Source organism: Somniosus microcephalus, chromosome 22 (assembly GCF_052327205.1).
Source record: "Somniosus microcephalus isolate GS21.2 chromosome 22, FLI_Smic_1.0, whole genome shotgun sequence".
Taxonomy (NCBI): Eukaryota; Metazoa; Chordata; class Chondrichthyes; order Squaliformes; family Somniosidae; genus Somniosus; species Somniosus microcephalus.
The window spans coordinates 37,124,449-37,151,345 of NC_141008.1; the positions used below are offsets into that span (position 1 = coordinate 37,124,449).

At 43.7% G+C, this 26,897-nt stretch overlaps 1 protein-coding gene across 9 annotated transcripts in view; it reads right to left on the reverse strand.

Annotated features, from left to right (window-relative positions):
* Positions 1–26,897, reverse strand: part of auts2a (activator of transcription and developmental regulator AUTS2 a) — a 1,321,624-nt gene that overhangs the window by 66,791 nt on the left and 1,227,936 nt on the right. The gene's annotated exons all lie outside the window — the stretch shown is intronic.

Genomic DNA, 26,897 nt, shown 5'->3' on the forward strand with positions numbered 1-26,897 from the left:
GTTTGAAGCTGTGAAACACTGACACACTGAGTTCTGACATGAGTCATTCTGCACAGACTCAATTAGAACTGTCACCGGCACTCAAAGCTGAAGGCTGTCACTTTTGACAGATCGCAGCCATTCAGCTTTAAGTTCCGGGTGAGTGATGCAGCTCCCGACGCCTGCAGGAAGAAAGGCTGTTAAGGTAAGTACAGGTAAGTTAAAGTTCTTTACACACTTTAGACACACCAAACACACTTACCTTTACACTCATGCGCCCATCACTCACCTGAGCGCCGACATCGCAACCCCTCCAACTCCTTCAACCTGACGGCCCGCCTGCTCTACCTGGCGTGGTTTGGAGCCATCGGGAAACCCACACGAAACCCCTCAAAATAGGGATTAGGCTAAAAACTGCCTGTTAACAGGCAGTTAATTGGCACTAATCCCTTCCCGCCTGGTTTCGACGGGTCCCAGTGCGGGGTGGGTACCCGCCGCCCCTGAAACTTACGTGGGGCGGGGTTTTGGGCGGGATGGTGGCGGGACCCCCAAATTCGGGATTTCCCCGCACCCCCCCCCCCCCACACGCCTGAAACGCCGCCTGACGGCTCCCAGAAAATCTAGCCCTTGGAGTCTGCCTCCAGGAGTGGCCAGTGGCTCTGGCCCCCAAGACATTTTCTAGCATAAAAGCCCAGAAACGACAGCAACAAAAGAATTTAATTTTTTTTATTTTACTTGTACATTATTTCAAATTTTTTCTCCCTACTTCCTCTGTAGGTCATCCTTTCCCCGATTGAGAGATCAGATGGATAACTTGCTTCAACGCCTCTGCTAATGTTTGAACCAACTAGGAGATCCTTTTCTGCCAGTGCCATTTACACTTCATCTAGAGCCATCTTTTGCTTCTTAACTTGTCCCATTACCATCTCCTTTGGCCTTGCACCATCATCCCTTTTGTCTCTTAATCTCTCCTGCCTTCCATCCTATCACAGACCTTCCCTTTTGTTCTTTCCTCCCCTCCCCCCTCTCCCGGCCCCTACACTTGCTTAAAAACCTGTTCCATCTCCAGCTTTTCCCAGTTCTGACGAAGGGTCATCCACCTGAAACATTAACTCTGTTTCTCTCGCCACAGATGCTGCCTGACCTGCTGAGTATTTCCAGCATTTTCTGTTTTTATTATAGGAGATCTTTTAATCAGGACAATCCAAGAACCCTCACTTCTCAGTGTTCCCAGAAGATGTATCACTGTGAAATATTGACTGATAAGTAATTCTGCTGCACAGTATTTTTAATGTTCATCTACCTGCTATTACTCATCTCAGTAAACAAACTGATGACTGTGTGTCTGAGTGTGTCTGTGCGTGTGTGTGTGTCTGAGTATATATGCGCGTGCATGTGTGTCCCAGAGTGTGTGTCTGTTCTTGGTTAAAAAAATGTCTGAAACATATAAACTGCTTATAGTTATAGTTACTGATATTAAGATGTTTCCTTTTATCTAGATTTCTTTGTTCCCACAGATCTCCAGTGGTGTAATAAATCAGAAATAATAATTAAAAAATAAAGGAACCTACATGCATCTGTTCCAAAGCCAAACGCTGTTCAAGTAACATTAATACAATCACGCGTTCTAGGGATCTCAGGAAAGTCCTATTTTCACATGAATTAACTTTGGATACCAGGAATATTAATATAATGATGAACAGTATTAATATCATGATAATAGAAAGCTTTATATAAGGAATTTCTAGTTTGCAAGCCAACAATGCGTATCCGGTAAGTTTCCCCTCTGCCATCTGATTTGTAAATCTGAGGTATATGCTAGATTTAAAATATTAATACAACCTGCTTTGTGGTTTTTGAAACAAATGTTCATTATTTTAGGAGAAGGCTTGAAAAATATTAAATGGGGCTCCCTCGAATGGCTCAGTGGGTTTAAGCAGTGAGTAGTTAAGCTGTACAGACCAGGTTTGATTCCCGCCCGGTCTGTATTTACGATCTGTGGAATCATATCCAGCAAGGGGCAGGTGCCTTTAGCAGAGGAGGGAGGGGATAAAAGTGGAAAAAGGAGGGGAAATATAAACAGAGGGGAAACAAAAGCAAGAAGTAATAAAGCTATGCCTACAGACACCAAAAGATAGGAAACATTCATCCGGGCTTGCTATATTTGTAAACATATTTCACCACTTTCTGAAGATTGCCATTCCAAGATACAAATGAGAAAATGGCAGATCTTTGCCATTTTCTGAGACCTTTAAAGATTTCAGTGGGGTCTGACACATGCAAACCTCCCACAGGAGTAATGTATTTACTTTACACACCCTCAAATTCCAGGAAATCTCGTGAGCTGGTCTCAGCTCTGCATCCGATTAATGGAACTTATTAACAGAGGACATAGTCATATAGTTACCATGTGGAATGAATACAGATCTCAGTAAGATTCTCTCAGGTGCTCTCTTTTTCCAAAAATATAATGACATTTCTTATTAGCCCTAAATATTCCTCAACTGCACAAAACAAAACCTCAGTTGACCAAACCTCCAAGAGCTGGACAATCAGAGCTTGAGTTCTGATGTTTGGTCTCCAGATTCTAAAGAAGATCTTTCTAACTTTAACAATTAATTCTGAAATCACTGCATTCAGAAAAATGAGCTTCTGTTTTAAATATTTGGAGGGACAAATTGGGTTGCTTTGCACCTCCCGGGTCGCAAAGCAACCATCGCCCGGACGCGGCACCGCCCACACCTCCTGCAAAATTCAGCGGGAGGTTAACGGCGGTGCCAACCGGTAGCGCGTGGCGCTGCACCACCGGCAATGGCATCATCGCTGTGCGCAGCGCCCTGGCCGCGATCTTCGGGAGCACCCCCTGACTTACCGCCGGACGCTATGTCCGACGGGGTCAGGGGGGCCTACCTGCGGCCGGGAGGGCGCTATTTAAAGGTGAGGTGCGGGGTGGCCATTTTTGTTGCTGGCCTTCTGCCAGCACCTGCCTGCGCTCCCGCCCCCGGCCTCCTGAACCACCCCTCCCCCTCCCGCGGTGTGCCGGCTGCGCTCCAAGAGCACGGCACTTCTCTTTTGCCAGCACTCCCAATCCCCGGGGGCCCAGCTGGGCCCCGGGTTGCGCTGCGCAAGGCCCCTCCACTTTAAGAAGGGGAGGAAGGCCTGCAATACCGTGGTGCTGCGGCACGTAATGCCCCGATATTCACCCGCAGCGCCCCAAGATGGATGCGGTGCGCTTCCAGTAGCGCCCCGCTTCCCTCTTGGGGCTCAACCACTCAATTTCCATCGTGGGGGCGCTAATTTTTCCGGGGCGCTAAAAGTAGCACCCCAAATGGGGCGCTACTCAATTTTTAGCCCATGGTGTTAAGTTCACACTCTTAGAATTCATGCACAAATTTCTTTGTTCAAAAATGTAGACTGCCAGCCCAAAGCTGGACATTAGGGAGGATCCTAATTGCTCCAGGATTGCAGAGCGCATTCTCCAGAAAAGAAAGAATCAGTATGTTCTTCAACTGTATAAGATTGTTGACAGCTGATTTTCCCTAAGCCTGTGCCATGTATGAGCAGTGTCAGTGCTAAGTAGTGCCAGCTTTGCACTTGGCACTGTCTGGTAATGTTCCAATTACACTTGTTTTCTCAACTGACGAAAGACAAGTCGGAAGGCGATTGATAGTGACAGACCTGTTAAATACAATACTAAAGCTATCTTATTTGCCATTTATGCCACCCGCAAGCTAGAGTGACAAATTTTTAAAACCAGTTATTCTACAATTATGAAGTAATGCACTGCATGCTCCCTTTAATTAGGCCTCAAGGGTTTCAAAACGACATGTAATGCGTATTTAGTATCCCAAAAGAGTTCATCTGAATACATATAATGCACATTTAATATCCCCATAGAATCAATTTGTCAGCTTTCTGACTCTGAAGACAAAATATGCAAATTACCCTTATGTTACAAAGGCCTTTACTTTCGCTCTCAATAAAGTGCCCCTTTGGTTGGTTAATGGCATATCACGCAGCAGTGCAAATCACAGTTAGCAGCTGCCTAAACAGCTTGGGCTACAGGGAAAGCAACAATATGGAATAGATAATTTGGCAGATTAGAAGAATTAGTATCATCCATTTTTACTTTGTAAGTGATGTGCTACTTCCACTCCAGCAGGAAGGAGTAATCCCTCCTACTGGCCCCCCATTTAACACTAGGAGTAATCCCTCCTACTGGCCCCCCATTTAACACTAGGAGTAATCCCTCCTACTGGCCCCCCATTTAACACTAGGAGTAATCCCTCCTACTGGCCCCCCATTTAACACTAGGAGTAATCCCTCCTACTGGCCCCCCATTTAACACTAGGAGTAATCCCTCCTACTGGCCCCCCATTTAGCACTAGGAGTAATCCCTCCTACTGGCCCCCCATTTAGCACTAGGAGTAATCCCTCCTACTGGCCCATCATTTAGCAGGGCAATGTGGGAGGAGAGAATATGGATTTACATCATCTCCAATCCCTCAATAAAAAAAAGAGGGAATCAGTGTGTGATACGTCAACTGCTTTAATGAAATATTTCGAAATAGGTCTCTGCACTTCAAAAAAAAAAAATCATTGCGTGAAGCAGTTTTGAGATTTTTCATGTGAAAAATATTTTTGACTGATGAACCCAATTTAGATAAGGTAACTCTTTCTGCAAGGGACTCTGTCACCTTGCAAGATACCTGCCACCGATATATGCAGCGATATCAGCCTCTCACAATTGTGCTTGTTATTTTATATTTGATTGAGTAATGAATTGGCTAATATGAGTAGTTTACTACTGAAAAAGATCGGAGGAGAGTTGGGCTGCTCACTTTTGTTCTTGGTACATATAGATGATTTGGACTTCGGCAGAGCGAGCACAATCGCGAAATTTGGTGATTTCAAGACAAAAGGGGGGTTGACAACCAACGGAAACTATAAAAGACTTGAGAAAGACTTAAGACAGTTTAGTGGAATGGATAGATAAATGCCAGATGCAATTTAATGTGGATATGTGTAAGGTAATACATTTTGGGAGTAAAAACAGGAATGCGAGCATACACTCAATGGATAAGCAACAAGACTAAGGGACTCAATTACATGATACTCTAAAAGTGCGACTGCAGTTAGCAAAAGAGATGAAAAGAAAGCCAATAGCAATAAGAAAAAAATAGGGGCACAGAGAGAAAAGACGTCATGATAAATTTGCACAAAACTTGGGAAATGTTGCGGTTATAGTACACTGTGTAGTTCTGGTGCAATCAATTATAAAAAAGGACATTAGAGCCATGAAGATCTCACAGTGTTGATTCACCAGGATTATGCCGGGGATAGGAAACTGTAGTTATTAAGATATACTTAAGAAGGCTCAGAGGAGATTTAATAGAGGTTTTTAAATTATGAAGTGCTTTGACAGGGTGACGAGTGAAAGCCTATTTCTTCTGGTTGGCGATTTAGCAACGAGGTGGTCATCAATTTAAAATTATCGTTCAGACTCGTATGTGAATAATGGTGATTTGGTTGCTGCCACTCAGGGAACTATACTTCAGCAAGGAGTTAACCATCTTGGGGGAGGAGAAGGGATGAGATTGGCAGAGAAAATTAATGAAAGAAAAAAAACCTCCAAAATATCCTACATGGCGCTCCTCAATTCAGTACTCAGTCAAACTGAAATGCTAACACATTCAGGGTGCTAGCTCAATCAATGTGCGTGATTTTTATGATCATACCACAAGTATTTGAGAGCCAGTCTGTCAACATAAAAAATGATAAACATACTTTCCTTCACAGGCTCTTCAGTAATAAAAGTGCAAATACCTCACATACTTCAGGCCACAAAGGTCAGATCTCAGCTTCAGCCAACAAAAACTAACAAGTCTGTCCCATCTTGCTGCTCAATGAAAGCCCTACATTGATGACTAGATTAATAATTCACTTTTACCAATTACTATGTTAAAACAAGCAAGACTAGAATTTTGTTCCAGCTCCAAATTCTCATGCGCCCTGTTTTCCCATGCCCAGTTCTATCAAACTGGTTAAGTGTGTCTCGCCAGCCAACTAATGTGATTGCAGTCAGAGCAGAGATAAACTTGGCCACTGTCCGAATGAGAGATTTTCCATGTGCTTTGTTGATGTGCCATAGCCAAAACAACTCGGCTCGGAAAACCATATTTGCAGAATGCCAAGGCCATTTCTTGGCGGGGAAGGGAAATCAACAGGAAAGGATTTTGTTCCCACTAAACTGTCACTCTTCACCCAGTAATCTAGCGTGGTCAACTCCAACAACAAACACTAATCTACATAGTCAATAGACTTGGTTGCACGTCTCACTTTCTATGGCCGAAGAAGAGTATGTATACTCCCAGTGATGGGCCAACGTTAGTGATTCTAGGATACCCAGCTTCTGTATGACATTATTATATTATCATTGCTATTTTGGAAGAACGTTTCACTATAGTTCCATGCCCAAAATAACATAGGAGACTGGTAGATAGCATTCATATCCAGTCCTTATTGATGGGCTGAAAGTCTCCTCACATTAAAGGCACAAGAGTCCTGTGTGAAATTAGTTTGGATAGTCTCAACCCAGTTTCCTAGTGGTCCACATTACAAGACTGCCCACAATGGACCACAAATTGACAAACTCACTCAGAGACCATAAGGACGATTAGTGCTGGAAATGACAAGATTCTTATTGGCTGCAGTGCTGGAAGGGTGGCGATCTGGCTCATACCTCATAGGAAAAGTGCAACTCCGTTAATTGGTATGGGAGCTGACTTTTTAACCTGGCTGAAGAGTGGCCTGGACTTGTGCAAGCTGGGCGAAGCCCATACCTGCAGCAGGCACTAGCTTCTCCTGCTTCCAGATCAGTCTCCAGTCTTGTCCAAAGTAACGGCTCCAAAACAAGGTCAATGAAGCCACCCAAGACTGGACGAGTTACACTGTATACATCAGTGCAGTCGCTCTGGAAGCTGGTGGAGACTTGAATTGGTGGGTCGCTGCGACAGGCAAAATACACCAATCTCCCAAGAGTTGGGCGATATCTTCAAACTATCTCAATAATACAGATGTGGACCATTCTGTAGAGAAAGTAACCTCACCCCGCCATGAGCATCTCCTTCCTTGTTAAGGAGGCAGCAGAAGAGGGGAGAAGACATTGTGAAAATCACATCAAAATAGCTATGAAACTTCTCAAGCAATAGCGAGCAAGCTTGCTCTACACTGCACAGCTTATAAAGCGAAACTGGGATCAGCAGATAATTAAAAGCACGTTAAAGCTCCTTTTGTTTTTCTAGTTGGAAGCAGCACGATGTGTACATTGCATTGAGATGGAATGAAATTTTTTTGCCGTTTAACTGCAGGAAGAAAAATAAACTGGTCAGACTGCTACTTTTTCAATGTTGGGTAAACAATGGGGGAAAAATGTTTAGATTCCTGGCCCGGCTTTAGATCAAATACAAGGATCTGACATTAAATCTTCAATTGACCGCACCAACGGGGTGTGCCATTTCATAACAAGAATCTAAGGAATGAAAAGTCTGTTCCGCTGTGGTGTGAAATACCTCCGGTGTTTAAATACTGCGCTGCAGGATGCGGCTGCAAACCAGGCTCCGTATCAAATAAGTACTTCAGTGGGTTGTTGGCAACGTCTCAACTTTGATTTCTGCAAATATTAGCACTCTACAGCAGACAGCGTTCTGTAACTTCTCATTTCAGCGCCAATACTCACCCTTACTACAGTCACACGTATCTTTGTTTTAAAAGGCCTACATACAAGTGCAGGTTTGTTCCCCGCCATATCCTCTGGAGGCATCATTACCGATTGTTAGTCAAAAAAAAAATGCCTTATTTGTGTGAATATAAAGTGCTGCTTGTACTGTATTACATAATAGTTGTGATATCACTTTCTCCACACTCAGGTACTGGGGTCACATAACCAAGTTGTACTTCACTGCAGGATGGATCTCTTCACTGACTAAGCTACATATAAGTGGCCCAAATTAGAATTTCTGTGCCAGGCTGTCTGAATACAACATGATGCAAATTGCCCATTTTAAAACGCTAAAAAGCAACTCAAAAAGCTGATGACATGGCTGTTTCCAAATCACACCACCGTACATACTATTTGGAACTACAGAATACTGCTATAAACAGGAGCTAGAAGTAAAGTATTCATGCCAGTATCTGTATTAGGCAGGTTTACACTAAAAGTTTCATACCAGAATGACCTCACTATTGCTTTCCAACAGTTAATGGTTTTATGAGGTTTAGGATTCTTGCTTACTGAAGGGAGCATTGTACAAGCGATATTGGAATCTCTATAAACATTTATTTTGAAATATACACAGATATACACTGAAATATTATGACTGCAAATTTGAGAAGCATGGTGGTGTACTACTTTGTTACATGTGCACACCATGTCACAGACTAAGAGGATGTGGATTTATGCCCATCAGCCTCTTCTTGACAAGTTCTTGAATCTTCCTATCTCAAATGGTGGGAGTGAGGAATAATTAAGCCATTCTTAGGCACCGCCTGGTTGGCACTTGATGATGATTATTAATATGTTGAGTGCTGCATAGCGCATGAGTAAGTCTTTAAATCAGACACAACATAAATAGAGAGGAAACAAACTGGGTGATCAGCATAATAATGACCGGCCTTAATCTTATTGCGGTCTTCGCCTGATTTTGCTCCTTTTTCGTACCTGAAAAAACGAAGGCCCTGAAATTCCATGCTTATTTGCGCCAATGAGCCTGAAGTTGCAAGCCCCGGTGGTCTACTGAGCTGAATCCTCCAGAATTTCACGGGTCAGTACTTTTACATATCCACTGGAGGATTTCCAGTGCTATTCCTGTGTAAAACAGGAGTAATGTGCTGGGTGCTTGGACCCATCACTACTGTGGCCACTCTGGTTCCATTAAGTCCCACTCAAATCTAGGCTGGCATTGCAATGCAGTACTGAAGGAGTGCTGCATTGTTGAAAGTGCCATCTTTCAGATGAGATGTTAAACTGAGGCTCCATTTGGTATGTGCAGGAGAACATAAAAGATCTGATGGCACTTTTTCAAAAGAAGAGTAGGGACTTCTCCTGATGTCCTGGCCAGCATTCTTCCCCCAACCAAATGCACCCAAATAGATTAATGGGTCATTCGTCTTATCGCTATTTGTCGGACCTTGCAGTGTGCCAACTGGCTGCTGTGTTTGCTAAAACCACAGCGAAAACACTTCAAAAGTAATTCATTGGCTCTGAAGAATGGGATGTCCTGAGAAAGTAAAACATGCTATATAAATGCAAGTTCTTTATTTTTCTGTAGTACAATTTCTAAATTTGCAGATGACACAAAACTTGAAAGTGTAGTAAACAGTGAGGAAAATACTAATAGACTTCAAGAGGGCATAGACAGGCTGGTGGAATGGGCAGTCACATGGCAGATGAAATTCAACGCCGAAAAGTGGGAGGTGATACATTTTGATAGGAAGAATGAGGAGATACAATACAAACTAAATGGTACAATTTTATAGGGGGTGTAAGAACAGAGAGACCTGCGGTCTCTCTTTGAAGGTGACAGGGAAGGTTAACAAAGCAGTTAATAAAGCATATGGGGTTTATAAATAGAGTCAAAGGGCTGGATTTTGATACTGGAGGCGTGTAAGAGGCGGGACTACAACTTTTGGGGTTGTAGTCCCGCCTCCATCGAGTTGTGGCCAAACCACGCGATTTTCACTTGATTGACCTTGTTGAGCCCGCCCAGCAGGCCAATTAAGGGCCACCCAACAACAGGTGACGTCACAGATTGACATTTCACCTGTCAAGAGCTTTTGACAGATGAAATATCAGCGTTTGACAGCTGTTTGAAGCTGTCAAACACTGACAATCTGTACTCTAAGTTAATTCCTTCCTCTCAGGCTGATTTAGAGATCTCTCCAGAACAGAAAGCAGAGGCTGCAGCTTTTGACAGCTCGTGGCCATTCTGCTTTCTGTGCTGGTGAGATGAGGGACTCCCGAGACCTGAAGGAAGGAAGGCTGTAAAGCTAAGTAAAACTTATTTAAACACTTTACAGACACCAAACACACTTACCGCTGCACTCATGCACCCATCACTCACCTGAACAATGGACATCTGGAACCCTCCAAGCCCTTCAGCCCGACGGTCCGCCTCGCTAACTTGGCGTGGTTTGGAGCCATCGGGAATCCCACACGTCCGGGATAAAAATAAGGATTAGGCTAAAAACTGCCTGTTAACTACCTGTTAACAGGCAGTTAATTGGCACTAATCCCCTTCTCGCCTCGGGGAGGCGGCTCCCAGCACAGGTCAGGTATCCGCCTCCTTTGAAACTGGCATGGAGGCGGGTTGGGGCGGGATGGGTTCGTGCCCCCCCGATTTCGCAATTTTAACCCCCCACACGCCTCCAATCCCGCCTCCACGGCCCAATGAAAATCCTGCCCATATAGTACAAAAGTTAGGAAGTTATGCTAAACCAATATAAAAAACACTAGTTCGGCCCCAGCTGGCATACTGTGTCCAATTCTGGGCACCACACTTTAGGAAGGACATGAAGGCTTTGGAGAGGGTACAGAAGAGATTTACTAGAATGGTTCCAGGGATAAGGGATTACAGTTATGTGGATAGACTGGAGAAGCTGGGGTTGTTCTCCTTAGGAGCAGAGAAGGTGAAGAGGAGATTAGATAGAGGTATTTTAAATCATGAAGGATTTGATAGAGTAAATAAAGAGGAACTGTTTCCAATGGCTGAAGGTTCGATAACCAGAGGACACAGATTTAAGGTGATTGACAAAAGAATGAGAAGTGACACGAGGTAAACCCTTTTTACGCAGCGAGTGGTTAGGATTTGGAATTCACTGCCTGATAGGGTGGTGGATATAGATTCAATTGTAGCCTTCAAAAGGTGAATTGGTCAATACTTGAAGGAGAAAAAATTGCAGGGACATGGAGAAATAACGGGGGAGTGGGACTATCTGCATTTCTCTTCGAAAGAGCCGGCATGGACTCGTTGGGCCGCATGGCCTCCTTCTGTGCTGTACTACTGTATTCAATGATTCAATTTATCAAAAAACAAACCATTATTTTCTTCCCATACGGTGGTGCATTTAGTCTTTCATGTGGGCACAGAAAAGCCGTGAAAGAATCAGAAATTTCCAGGCGAGGGGAAAGCCTAGTCAACAGGAAAAGAATATTCGTGATTAAAAGTGCTGACTGGATTTTATTTCTTTTTAATCGAAGAAAGAACTTGCATTTATATAGCGCCTTTCACGATCTCAGGACATCCCAAAGTGCTTTACAGCCAATTTTGAAGTGTAGTCACTGTTGTAATTTAATAGAAAGATTTCTCCTGGCGAACCTACTGTTACACTAAACTCCATTCCTAGCCCAATTTATAATTCAAGTATACATTCTATGATTCTATACTGCCCACCGCTTATTTCCACAAGTCATTCATGACAACTACTGTCTGTTGTGTTACCGGAGGCTGGGTGTCTTCCCTCAAATGAGCTTGGGGGAGTGAGGAAGAGAAGGAAAGAGAAGAGGGACTTCATTTTTTTCCATCAATTTCTAGTAGCAAAGGTCCCAGCAGTAACAAGGGATATTTGTTGCACTATGTGGAATACTTTCATGATTCTGCAATGGAAAAGTGAACCAAGTGGAGTCTTTTAAAAAATTAAACGAGAATGGAGATGGCAAACTGATTGCAAAGGCAGTAGTAGAGTGCCTTGATGGTATTTTGCACAATGTAATCTTGTCCCTTCACCAAGCCCTTGGCGCCTTAATAAAAAATGGCTGCCGGTTTGAGTCATAGTCACCACAGAGCGTTCCCCATCCTTCTGGGAGCAAGTTCTCTGTTGGTGTGGGAGGGCAAGGATAACACTGACTTAACTAATCCACTGCAAGTGTGCCCACTGTTAGCCAATCATGTGGTGGCATTGGTACAGACATGGCATAATACACCGCCCACATGAACCATCCCCCCAACTAAAGGAAGCACTGTAGTGCGGAATGACTCATGTCAGAGGGTATAAAGAGACAAGTGTAGGGAAACTTTTTTTTTTAACAAAAAGGTAGCCCCAAGTGTTTGCTTTCAGGATACAAAGATTTGAGCTTCTGAGAGGAGAGTAGTAAATCAATGCACTCTACAACTAACCTCATACATAAGAACATTCATTAAGACAATCCCTAGAGAGCTGAAACTGCGTTTGCTGCTAGGATTTTGTTTTCTCTGGCTACTGATGCTTAGGGTGCTGCCAGCTACAATCAGAATGAAATAGAGATGTGATAAATGTTGGAAACAGTGTGGGATTTTAAGTTACAACTAAACTGTGATAAATCAATGAGCGACAATTTCTCCAACGTTGATTAATTTTGACTCCACCTCTGGTGTTTTGTGGAAAGTACTTTAGTCAAGGCTCCAGGAAAAACATTCTATCACAGCCAATGTGTCATTTTGAAAGGCAAGTACCAAATAAATCAGCCTCTGAATAGGTGGGTAAACTGGATTCCTGAATATTCACAGTGAACCTGAGCTTCAAAGCAGCCACATCAGTTACTGGAGCAGGGTAGAAAGGTAAAGTGTTACACAAGGCCTTGTGTATAAACAGTCAGTGCAGTGATGATTTAATCAGTGATCACACCTTCATGACTGCTGATCTTGCACAGCACAATAAGTTTTTTATTAAAAAGCTCTCGCTGCTCATGGGGAGACTAAATGTAGATTGGATGATCACTTTGCTGAACACTGTTCTGTACCTGTGGCTCACCCTTTCACTCCCCCTCCCATTCCCATTCCAACCTCTCCATCTTTGGCCTCCTGCACGCTTCGAAGCCAACTCAATGCAAGCTTCACAAAGAGTATGCCATCTTTCCCCTAGGCACTCTGCAGCCCTATGGTCCTAGCTTATGGATGTAGCTTCAGACCTTAGCTACATCCCCCATTTTCTTTACAGCAGGGGTTGTTGAGGATGTGGGATGTGTTGTCCATATTTGGGGGAAAGGGAAGAAGGGTTGAAGTTTCAAATGTAACCTTTAATCAGAATGGAGTTCTGAGTGTGGAGGTGAGAGCAAGGTTTGCGCTAAGGACATAGGCCAGGTTCCCCCCCCCCCCCCCTTTTCAGGACTGGCAGACTTGCTATGTATTTCCAACATTTTATATTTTGATTTCAGACATTATGCACCTTCAGGGTTTCCACCCCTTGACTTCCCCCCCTTTTCTTGCCTTTTTGTTGTTGTTTTAATATCTTTTCAATACCACACTGAGATAATCTTTTTTATCATCCACCAGTGTCCTACTTTTCTATTAAACAGTTTGCAGATCATTCAACCCATTAACTTCCTCTCTTTGATTGGGATATCTTCCTCCTCTTCCCCCCACCCCCACCCCCCCAACCAATCCCTAAAAGGCTCGCTTATCTTTAGGATTCAGTTCCAACAGAGGGTTACACCTGCTAATGTTAAACTCTCTTTTACAGATGTTGTTGGGAAGTTCCAAGATCGTCTGCTTGCGGTTCTTGTTCTTGTTTATTAAGCTTACGTCGGAGGTTGGCCATTGTAGGTATGCAACTAAATATTACATTTCCTATAGGGGAATTATTTTCTTGGTTTCAAAGGTTCTTCCTTGGCGATGAGGTAAAATACAACTTCAAAGGAGTTGTTTCTTACACCCTGGTTGTACTGGACTCTGAGAACCAGAGTGGCCCCATATCAGTCAAAATCAGTTTATTTATCAATCTACTTTATTTTTTTTTGTAAACGTCTGCCCTGTAATCCCAGTGCTCTGTGGGAAGGATGTGGTTTTAGTCAGATGGTTAGCAGGGATCAATCAGATGAGAGCCTGAACAAAGTAGCCATGTTTGATCCCAAACCAGCCTCTCCATTGCTGGCCTTACTCTGTCGTGAGATTGGAAAATAGGAACAGGAGTAGGCCCATTTAGCCCCTCGAGCCTGTTCCGCCATTCAATGAGATCATGTGACCTAACTCCACATACCCGTCATTGCCCCATATCCCTTAATACAGTTGGTTAACAAAAATCTATCAATCTCAGATTTAAAATTAATAATTGACCTAGCATCAACTGCCAATTGCAGAAGAAAGTTCCAAACTTCTACCACCCTTTGCGTGTAGTAGTGTTTTTTTAGCTTCACTCCTGAAAGGACTGGCTCTAATTTTTAGGCTATGTCCCATAGACCAAGGCTCCCGAACTAGCTAAAATAGTTTGGCCTAGAAATTCAGTGGGGTTAGCGCCCAATTAGAGGCGTTAGAGGGCCTTGCGCCGGAATTATAGCCGCGATCGAAATTGCGTTGGGCCCTACCATCGGCGTTAGCCGGTAGCGCTGCGCTGGCACCGATGACGTCATCGGTGTGCGCAGCGTCCTGGTTGCCGTGGTAACGCGGCCGGACGCCCAAATTCAGTTGCGGCCGCCTCGCCCGTGGCAGCCGCAACCAACGATTGTTCAACGGGATGTTGCAGCACGTAGCGCCGGCGCATTAAGGTGGAGCGGCGGCCGGCCGCTTTCCCGGCGGCCGCCTGCCCGCACCTCCCTCCCCGGACCCCTCCAACCCCCCCCCCGCGGCACTGATGTGTGTGGCCCGCGAGCCCGGCACTTCTCCGAGGTGCCGGGCTCATTTGTCGGGCGAATCGACCGGTCAGCGGTCGGCTGCAGGCAGCTCCTCCTTAACAGAAGGAGGAGGCCTGCAGTACCCCAGCCTGCCGCACCGCATCGGGTGCCGCAGCGGGGGATTAGCGCCGCAAACCTGCATTCAGCGCCCATAGCGAGGCGCTGAAACCCTCCATTAGCGCCCGCAGCCGTCTGGGCGCGGGGCAGCTGAATTTTTGGCGGGTGCAGCGGCAATTATCGCGGGCGCAAAAGCCCTGGCGGAGGCAAACCTAATTTCTAGGCCTTTCTCTCTATCTACCCTATCAGTTCCCCTTAATATCTTGAAATCTTCTATCAAATCATTCCTTAACTGCTTAAATTCCAGAGAAACAACCCTAGATTGTGTAATCTCTCCTCGTAATTTAACCCTTGGAGTCCAAGTCTCATTCTGGTAAATCGACACTGCACTCACTCCAAGGCCAATATATCCTTCCTAAGCTGTGGTGCCTAGAACTGAATACTCCAGGTGTGGTCTAACCAGGGCTTTGTACAGCTGTAACATAACTTCTACCCCCTAACCCTCTAGATATAAAGGTCAGCATTCCATTAGCCTTTTTGATTATTTTCTGTACCTGTCCATCACATTTTAATGATCGATGTACATGGACTCCCAAGTCTCTTTGGACCGCCACGGTTTCTAGCTTTTCACCATTTAGAAAGTACTCTGATCTATTCTTTTTAGGCCCAAAGTGGATGACCTCACACTTGCCTACATAGAAATCCATTTGCCACAGTTTTACCCATTCACTTAATCTATTAACATCTCTTTGTAATTTTATGCTTCCATCTACACTGCTTACAATGCCGCCTCTCTTTGTGTCATTGGTAAACTTGGATATGTAGCTCTCTATCCCATCATCATTAATAAATACAGTGAATAGTTGAGGCTCCAACACAAGTCCCTCTGGGACACCACTAGTCACATTCTGCCAATTAGAGTACCTGCCCATTATCCCTACTCTCTGTCTCCTGCCGCTCAGCCAATTTCCTAACCAGGTCAATAATTTGCCTTCAATTCCATGAGCTTCAACTTTAGCCAACAGTCTCCTATGAGGGACTTTATTAAATGCCTTCTGGAAGTCCATATAAATAACATCCATAGAGATTCCTCTGTCCACTACTTCAGTCACCTCTTCAAAAAATTCAATCAGGTTCGTTAGGCATGACCTACCCTTTACAAATACTTGCTGGTTCTCTCTGATCAGCTGAAAATTTGAGGTATTCAATCACTCTATCCTTAATTATAGACTGTAGTAATTTCCCGATAACAGATGTTAGGCAAACTGGTCAAGTAGTCCCTGGTTTCCCTCTCTCACCTTTCTTAAATAGCGGAGTGACAGATGCAATTTTCCAATCTAAAGGAATGGTTCCTGAATTGAAAGAATTTTGGATGATTATAGTTAGGGCATCTGCAATGTTCTCACCTGCTTCCTTTAAAACCCTGGAATGGAAACCATCTGGTCCTGGGGATTTGTCACTCTTTAGTTCCATTATTTTCTTCATTACTGTTATTTTGCTTACGTTAATTTTGGCGAGTCCACATCCTTGATTTAGTATTAGTTTCCTTGTGATGTCCGGCATGCTAACCTCCTCTTTTACTGTAAAAAGTTTTCACACTTCCTGCTCCCAACCCAAACGTAGCCTCCCTGCTGCCTGCTTACAGCCTTCAACTGCTGCCCCACACCACAGGAAGCCACACTGTAAGCTTGGGCTTGGCCTCAGCTTCAACCTTGGTGGTTGCTTGCAGCCAATAACACCCCAAACACTGACCTTTCTTTTGAGTTGGCAATTAGTGAAAATGAGTTACTTCCATCACACACAAAATTAAATGCCCCAAAACTAGAACACACACAATAGGTAAACTGAGCCAGTTTTACTCTTGTTCTTCCTACATTTAAAGTAATACCTGTTATGACACAAACTTAACTCACAAGATAAGTTAAACTCACAATATAAACAGAACATCCACGTGATACAAACTGCAGTCACACTGCCAGTCACAGACATAGGTCCTGCTGTATTTTCATCAGATTTCTGTTGAGTCACATGAAATGGAGAACACTGCCTGGCCAAGGGTTTGGTATGAATTATATTTCACAAGTGACTCACTTGTGCAATAAATCTACAAGAACAGAAGGCTGGCAGTGTTACACAAAGTATTAACTCAATCTTGTGGCTGTAATGACACTATAAGGGGTAAGCCATTTAGGACTGAGATGAGGAGGAATTTCTTCACTCAGAGAGTGGTGAACCTGTGGAATTCTCTACCACAGAAGGCAGTTGAGGCCAATTCATTAAATATATTCAAGAAGGAGTTAGATATATTTCTTAAGGCTAAAGGGATCAAGGGATATGGGGAGAAGGCAGGGACAGGGTACTGAATTTGGATGATCAGCCATGATCTCATTAAATGGTGGAACAGGCTCGAGGGGCCGAATGGCCTACTCCTGCTCCTATCTTCTATGTTTCTATATGTTTCTATAACCATGCAAGTAAAACTAGTGCAATTTACAAATCTCAGTAAGAGTGAACAACCAGCCCAACCTCACTCCAGACAAACCTCCTTTTCTCCTCCAGTTTGTTTCCTTCCTCCACACACACACACACACACACACTCTCTCTGGGTTATAATGTTGTTAGTGTCAGCACTCTCTGGAATCTCACCCAAGTGGCCATTCTGCGGTGTAAGCCAAGATAGCAACCTATTTCTCAGATCGTATCAAAGTGTCTGACTGGCTCAGTCGTAGCACACTCGGCTAAGTCAGAATGTCGTGGGTTCAGGCTGCACTCCAGATACTCGAGTTCATAATCTAGGCTGATACTTGAGTGCAGTCCTGAGAGAATGTTGCCTTGGCAGAAGTACCGTTTTTTAGATGAGCTAGTAAACCAAGTAAGTCTACTCAGGCAGATGATCCCATGGTACTATTCAAAGAAGTGCAGGGAATTTCTCCCAGTGTCCCAGCCAACACTTATTCCTCAATCAACAACAGCCAAAACAGATTCATTGTTAATTTAGCTCATTGCTGTTTGTGGGGCCTTGCTGTGTGTAAATTGGCATCTATAATTGCTCACAAATCAAGTGACTGAAGCAATTTGGTATTTCTCCAAGGACATGAAATGTGCTCCATAAATGCAAGTTTTTTTTCCTCCTTGTTAATTTCAAAGCTGAGCCCAATCTTCAGCTCACCGCATGTCCACATGCATGCACCTTGCAGCAGGAGGCACTGAATAGTGACCAGCGGTGGGAACCCTGATTGATTTTCTCCCACCAAGCTCAAAAAGTACCTTGGCCAATTAGCTCATCTACTGCCACTTCACCTAAAATTGGCCAATCCACCACAAACCCGACACCTTTCTGATCTGTCTGGTTCAGTTCCACACTAGGCAGTACAGTTACAAAACTAGCCATTGGGCATGTCCGATTATTCTTTATATTCAATAGATATTTTGTTTATATTTATCGCTTCAGTGATCAGTCTCGTTCTCAATAATAGTAACAGTAGATTTGTTAAGCACAAAACACCACGTCACAGGTAAAAGTATATTCAAGGTAGTTGTAATCTATTATTAGAAGTTGTTGGTTAAAGATTGTGTAAAAACACTCCACAGACTATGTAATATCATTGGTATCAAAAACTTGGTCAGGTAAGACTTTGGAATCAAAAACACAATTTCTAAATTTGCGGATGACACCAAATTGGGAGAGATAGTCAACACTGAGGACTGCAACAAATTACAAGACAACATTAATAAACTTACAAAATGGACATATAATTGTCAAATTAATTTCAACATAGATTAGGTGAGGTATTACATTTTGAAAAGAAAAATAAGGAGATCACATATTACTTAGAAAATAAGAATCTAAATGGGGTAGAGGAGCAAAGGGATTTGGGAGTACAAATACACAAATCACAAAGTTGCAACACAGGTCAATAAAGCCATAACAAAAGCAAACCAAGCACTGGGGTTTATTTCTAGAGGGATAGAGTTGAAAAGTAGGGAAGTTATGCTAAACTTGTATCAAACCTTGGTTAGACCATACTTGGAGTACTGTGTGCAGTTCTGGTCACCATATTATAAGAGGCTCTCTATGGAGAGGGTGCAAAAAAGATTTACAAGGATGATAATAGAACTGCGAGGTTATACCGACCAGGAAAGGATGAACAGGCTGAGTCTCTTTTTCTCTTGAAAAGGGAAGGCTGAGGGGTGACCGAATAGAGGTCTTCAAATTTATGAAAGGTTTTGATAGAGTAGACACAGATGCTGCAAAATTCGGCTCCTTTGTGCCTGCCGTTAGCGTCTCCGGGGGTGCTATCGGGGCGCAAAGGGCTTATCGCCTCCCGTGAAATTCGGCGGGGCGCGACTGAGGCACTAGTCAATAGCGCCCCGGGCCACTGTGCCGCCGGCGATGACATCATTGCCATGTGCCGCGACCCCCTTCTGCCCCGTGGCAGGAATTTGGCTGCGCCCTGTGAGGCTGCCACGGGCGGTGTTAGTGCCAGCCTTGTGGGCCACGAGCGGGGCCGACCACCGCTCGCGGTGCGCTAATTAAAGGGATGCGCGGCCGCGACCCGCACCGCCATTATATATTTTTTGGCCGAGCTCTGGGTCAGCCCTCCGTGGCAGCCCTTGGCCGCCATCGCGCAGCCCGGCCCCGCGTCTCGGGGCTGGGCTGCAGCCACGGCACTACGCCGCCCTGATGGGCTAGTGTGGGCCATTGGAGGCCCTGCAAGGCTCGCAGCATCCCCCCTCCCCTTTAACAGAAGGGATAGGGCGCTGAAACGCGTCAGCGCTAGGCGGAGCGGCCTTGTAGCGCTCCGGCGCTACCACGCTTTGCGCCCTCGACACTGCCCCAAGAGTGGAGTGGAGTGCTCGCCGGGGCGGTAAGCCGAATTTACTTCCACGCCGGGCGCTAAATCTCCGGCGATAACTTGGTTACCGCCCCCAAAACGGGGCGTAACCGAATTTCGCCCCCAGAGAGAGTGTTTCCACTTGTGGGGAAGAGCAAAACTAGAGACTATCAATATAAGATAGTCACCAAGAAATCCAATCAGGAATTCAGAAGAAACTTCTTTACCCAGAGGGTGGTGAGTATGTGGAACTCGCTACCACAGGGAGTGGTTGAGGCGAATAGTATAGATGCATTTAAGGGGAAGCTAGATAAGCATATGAGGGAGAAAGGAATGGAAGGTTATGCTGATAGAGTTAAATGAGGAAGGATGGGAAGAGGATAGAGTTAGATGAGGAAGGATTGGGAGGAGGCTCGAGTGGAGCATAAACACCGGCATGGACTGGTTGGGCCGAATGGCCTGATTCTGTGCTGTATATCCTATGTAATTCTATAATGTTATTTCCATTGTAAGAGATCTGACTCAAATGTGATGAAAATACAGCAGTTTCTAACCTGTGAATTTGTCTATAATGGAATTTATTATTTCTCTATATTCTTCACAATAGGATTTACCGACATAGTAACAGCAATTGCCCTCCAATGTAACTCATTGCAGGTGAAGCATTTGAGACGTTTCTGAGCGACTGATAAGGCACAGTATAAATGTACGCCTTCCTTTGTAACAGTTTCTAATATCAGCAAGTTGTACCTTTTATGTACAAAAGGACCAGGGAGAGAATGGCAGTGATACCACAATGCAGCACTGTCTTCATGTCATCGATCACTGTTCTAAACCTCGTGACACTCCCATCCATCATTAGTTCATATTTAGCAACTATTGGCTCAAATGAGGCACGTATATGTCCAATGAAAACTATTTATCAGCATAATAACCTGGCAGTATAATTAGGCTTTTGACTCTCTGGCTTTACCATATCCACCACAATCAGTCTGACTTCCACAATCATTCTGTACAGCTCTGCAGGCCTCCATTGTGTACTTTTTATTTATAAAGGGATATCTAACTGACTTTTTTTTGCTTTCCATAATGTGTTCCAAATGAATACTCAGATTTTTCTATTTTACATTCCAGTAAAAGAAAAGACCAGAATCTTATATTTTTTCCAAATATAGCCATACTGAGTTTCTTTTTCCCCTGTGTTTGCAAGTAACTGTCAGATAGTGAATATTCAGATCCAAAAGTAAATCTGTACCAGTTGCACTTTTGTACTTGATTTCTGCCACGATAGGAGTAGATGCACTATTTTAAAGGGCATCATCTTCAAGAAAAAGTAGTGTGAACCTTAAAAAAAATGCAAAGTAAATTATACTAAAATTTACCATTGCAACATTCACAAATGACACTGTAATGAAAATATTTCTTCTTTCTTTCCAAAGAATGATCTCTGCCATTATCCACTTGCTTCCCATGAATACTGACTCCACTCATCCTTCAGAACTCCTTCACCGGACTGGGTTGGATCAGCTCCTCAAACTCCCGGTGCTGCTCCCGATCTTGTGAGCTTTTCACCTCCCTTCATCTGTTCCTTGGATCAGCTCCCTGATCTTCACTGATCCCGTGGATTAACCGTTCATTCTCCCCTGGCTCCCTGGACTTCATTGCTCTTGGTTCTTGGGTTTCGCTCCCACTGTTCATCACTCTTCTGCTTCTATACTGGATCCACTGGTTAACACCTGAAGCCACTAAGTAACTCTGCTGGCCTCCTGGATCAAACGTTGCTGGCTCATGATCGACCTTCCACTCTGGCTGAGCCCCATGATTTCACTGGACAACCTCCAGCAATGCATCCACTGATACTCTACCCCTCAAATGGTTCCTGGATCCACTCCCTCTCCACAACTGTCTCCGAACTTGGACACTGGCTCATGGATGCTTCAAGCTGACTCCACCCTATCTACAGGACAACTTCATTTCACTTCTGGTCCTCAGACTTTACTGTTGTACATTCTCATATCCATATCGTCTCTTCCCTGTTCTCTGTTAATGGCATAATCCCTGCCATGCCTCCTCACAAAACCCACCTCAACCCCTCTGCCCTTGCAAACTGCCAACACATGTACAACCTCTGTTTCCTTTCCAAAATCCATACCCATCTTTCCCATAACTATGTTTCAATCTGTCCAATCAAGTTTCCACTCCTACCACATGATCAAAATAATCATAACCGAAGTTTCAAATTATATATTCTGTGACTCATTATCCCACCTCGAACTCTCTGCAGTTTTTGACACAATCATCCATACCATTCTCCTCCAGTGCATCTCCTCCATTATCCAACTTAATGGGAGGTAGGTTGGATAATGGAGCAGATGCATTGGAGAATGCCATTGTTTGGGTCCATTCTTATCTATCCGATCATAGCCAGAACATCTGTAGTAATGACATCCAATCTTGGATAAGCTGCAATTTCTTCCAGTTAAACATTGGAAAGACCACTGTCTTCAGCCACCACCACAAATTCCATACACCTGTCACCGATTCTATCCCTCTCCTCCGACCATTGTCTCAGGAGGAATCAAACTGTTTGCAAACTAGGGTCCTATTTAACTCAAACTGAGCTGCCGACCCCATATCTTTGCCATTACAATGACTGCCTACTTCCACCTCTGCAACATCACACACCTCTACCCTGTCATGTGCTGTTAAAAATCTTATCCATGCCTTTGTCACCTCCAGCCTCATCCTATGCCAATGCTCTTCCGATCAACCTCCTATCCTTCACCCTCCATAAACTTCAGCTCATCCTAAACTGCGCTACCCATGTGGTATTCCACACCAAGACCCGCTCACCCCTCATTCCTGTCCCCGCTAACCTACATTTACTCCCCATCTCTCAACACTTCCAATTTCTTATCGTGTTTAAATCCCTTAATGGCCTCACTCCTTCCTATCTCTGTAACCATCCCCAGCACAGCAACCTCCCCCCTTGAACACTCTGTTCCTCCAACTCTGGCCTCTTACACATCCCTCTTCCCTTTGCCCCACCATTGGCAGCCATGCCATCAACGGCCTTGGCCCCACACTCTGGAATTCCCTCCCTAATCTCCTTCACCTCTCCACCTCCCTGTCCTCAATAAAGCTCTGCTTAAAACCCACCTTTTTGACTAAGCTTTTGGTCATGCCTTTTAATACCTCCCTTGAGCCCTGCGTCCACTTTTGCATGATTAATCCTCTGTGAAGTCCCTTGGGATGTTTTTCTATGCTAAAGGCACAATAAAATGCAAGTTGTTATTGCAGAGAGAGAGAAAAGTTAGGATAAATGTATTTTTCCAAAAGTTCTTGGGGCATGAAATGCTTTGCCACAGGTATTGGTTGAGTCAGAGACCATTGAGGAAAATTGGATAAATATTTGAAGCAAAAGTTGATGCAGGGCTATTGGGAGAAAGCCTGACAGTGGGATTGGTTTTGGACTGCTCTAGCAAGGAGTCGGCACAGTCCCAATGGGCCAAAAGGCCTTCTTCTGTGCTGCAAACATCTATGGTTCTATGCTCTCCTTCACTCAATATATCTGTTTATAGGATTTAACTTTTTCATATGATTCCCAAGGACAGCTTGAGAGAGAGGGTAGGCCTGCCCCTGAGGCATCTACTGGCAACAATTCCAGTGCTAGAATACAATTTTACCACTTGAATCTATTCTGTTCCACAATCTATTGGCATTTGTGATCTTATGTCCTTAAAGGCAGACTACCAGAATTTTGGAATGAGAATACAAAATGCATTTACAGATTAAAACTTGTTTTAAATCACAGTTATGGCTCTCTGGGGTCCCATGAAAGTATAACTGAAAAAAGCTTTTTAAGTTGATAATATAAATCAGATTGCACCAAATTTTGTGTTATCATATTTGCAGTGCCAAATGTGTACTTCTGGGCAGCACTCCAGATCAAACTTGGCAGGGTAACTGCCTCTCTCCATTTCTCCACCAGTATCAAAGCAGTATAAAATTGCAAAACGTGGGTGTAAATCTCATTCTGATAGAAAACCAATATTGTGGCAGTATCAACACAGGCTTGCGTCTGTCACCCCAGGGACCCATTGATCTGCTGTTTCTGTCTCACGGCAAATGTAAATGGGCATAAAAAAATCCAAGCAATCACGCAATCACTTAATACACGTGTAATTAGATTTCAAAGATCCAAAGTCTCCCTTATTGTAAATGCCGAGAACTTTGGATCAGTAGCTAGAGTGAGCCCATGGATGACATCCCAAGAAGTGATGCAAGTGTGGTACAAGCAATCTTACAGGGTCGTATTCTCTAATTGTTATTCCATAACTGCATACTCTTTAGCTCAGGGAGGATTTGCATTTTTAAGTTGACTACAGTAAATTATGAAGTTGCTTGGCAGTGAAATTATCCTTCACGTTGATGGAATAAATAAATAATGGGAAGTCAAATGCACTCTTCCTTCTCAAATGATTTACGTAAGCTTTTCTCACAAGGGAACTTAAAATGGATATCTCGACCGTTAACGTAAGTCTAAGAGGACTCTAAACCAAAAAGTCCAAACAAGTCAGAATCTTAATTTCTATTTGATGGAAATCAACTCTGATTTCAATGAGCAAATAATGAGAACAAGTTGGAGCAGTTATAAAGTTTTAACTTGGGTGCTTTCAACATGCTTTAAAAATACAAAATATGTACTAAATGTCCCAGCAACATCTAGTGCGAGCACATCAGGACTACACCAATGGATCGACTTTATGAATGCACTTTTTGCCGGAAGGAGATGTTTTAACGGATGGAAAATCTAACCTAATCAGCCTTATCTATACTTCGTAACTCTGTAGGCATTTTCTTCCATTTTGGCTAAATCAAAGGACAGAACAGCGATGATTGACATGCTCATATCTAAATCTTTGACGTTTTACAAAAAATGTGTCAAAATCGAAAGGGGACCTACCACTGAGTGTGTACTGGGCGGCAAATTACAAAAGAAAAGCACAACACCCATAATATGCAGAGCTTTGATCAGTTCCTAACTAATATTTTTTGAATGGCTCATGTCCTTTCCATGCTGTCAACTTGTAATCTTAATTGCTCATTGGTGAGTATTAACCAGTTGAATAGATTGAATATATGAATGGAACGGAAAAGCCCACTTTACCCCATGGAAACTGATCTTCCATTGACGTAGCATAGATCAGCTAGAAAGGGGGTGGAGGGGCCAGTATAGATGTAGGTGGTGAGAGAAAGCAAACAGAAAATAAGTTAACATAAATGGACACTTTATCAATTTTATTGTAGTATTCTATTATTTGAGTTGTAATGAAAAGGCAAAAATATTTTTAACGAACTTTATGGAACTCTAAGAAATATAAAATGATACAATATACTATTACCATAGGCTGCAGTGTGGTACGAGCTGTCTATGACACATTCTCTGCCCACACATGGCCAGAACGTGAACTAATATTTTGATTTGATTGAAAATAATATTTCACCCAAATGAAAATATTCCTTATAGACATCACAGAGCTAGTGTTCACACACATAAAATAAAACACTTTAAACAGGCAATCTCTTGTGGCTAGGACGTTGGCCCCCTTCCAGTTTCAGGCTCAGACACTCAATTCTCTCCTGCTTTTCAACACCTCATCCACAAGAATTTTGCCAGACAATATGTATTTGTTTGAATAACTGCTATGACCACACTATAATTTTACTCTTTTGTGTCTCCCTAGCCTATTAAAGTCAGACATGAATCTAGGAAAACTCTCTGCTGAAGTCAATCCAATTTAAAATCAACCAGATCCACACACCACTGCCTGGCTGAACCCAAAAACTTTCCACGTTACATTTGTTATTCTGTCAAAAAAAAAATCTAAAACACATCTGATGCATTTACACTGGAACTCTGGAACCTAATTCAAGAAAAACATTAATTGTTCAATGGAATACTTTATCAAGGATGGTTTGCCTATAATTCCTAAATATAACAAAAGACAGGCACTGACAAACCCTCCATTATTAAGTAGTTCGTTCATCCAGCTACGTTACAAAAGCTACCGCTTGCCGTAAAGATTCCATTCCTATTTCTCCATCTATTCTGATGGTTCAACCTCTGGGACCAGAGTTGCTGAAATGTCTTCATTTTTCCTCAGCTGTAGTCATCGAGGCCATTGACCACGTCTGCCCCATTCCCAAGCCCCCTGTCCTCCCCGCAGTTTGCCAGCTTAACTCTGCCTCCCATTCCCACAATGACTTCTTCATCTTTGGCTTCCTGTATTGTCCCAACCAGGCTCAATGCATACTTCAGGAACAGTATCTCATTGTTCTCCTGGACGTTCTGCTGCGCTCTGCCAAATTCAGACCTTAGCTATGCCTCCCACTTTGACATAGGTAGGCCCTACGGCTTCTGGGGATACCCGGGGGCGGGGGGGGGGGGCGGAGGGGTGCTGGGTAGGGGGTCTTGTTTTTGTCAGCGGACAGCGAGAAAAGGGGTGGAAGTGGCACTCAATCCCACTTCTAGCAACATCTCACAGCTGGATGGGGTGTGAATAAAGACACAGAATAACACTCAGTAGCTGGCTTGTCGAGGAGCACAGGTGAAGTATTACAATTATCACTAGTCTGTACTGAGGCATGCTTGATGCTGCAGTTGTCTCACAAATCGCTGTTGCATGCTTACATACAGACAGTCTGTATAAACATCCTAGTCTGTGTGTGAACTCTGGCCATTTGTAAAAGGTTTAACATTTATACAAGTGTTTTACCGTGATAACATTTCCTGAAATCACCGTGAAACCAAAATTATGATTTTAGTTGTCTGATCTTTCATATACTCTACATTCCCATGTCACACATTACATTCCTGTGATAAGACAGCAAATTTGGTGACCTGCTTTTCAGTTTCTATTGCATCTCCTGCTCCACTAGTAAGTAAGGAGTGTCTTCTACCTCTCTGTGATCTAGTGTGGCTATTGGGGACCGAATGGACCAAATACAATGGCAAACATATCATTGCTTCCTTCACGGAGGACCCAGGTATAATGCCTTTGGCCTGGTGCTTTTATGTGCTTGGGAATGGTGGCGTTACTGTGCACTGTACCTAATTAGTGCAGTATGTGATGCTGTCACTGGATGGATTTTGCTGCTTCACATTGATCCAACAGATACACGAACACTACAAGAAAACTTCCCACAGAACTTTGAATCATACAAAACCATGTTTCCCCAAGGATCCAACATTGCTACAGAGGTCATGTCATCCTCTCCACATCGCAGTGAGAAATCAATGCTTCCCCATGGCAGTGGGAAAAAAATCTATGTTACAATACAATATTCTCTATGTGCTTCAGAAGGACTGCCATTAGGGTTTT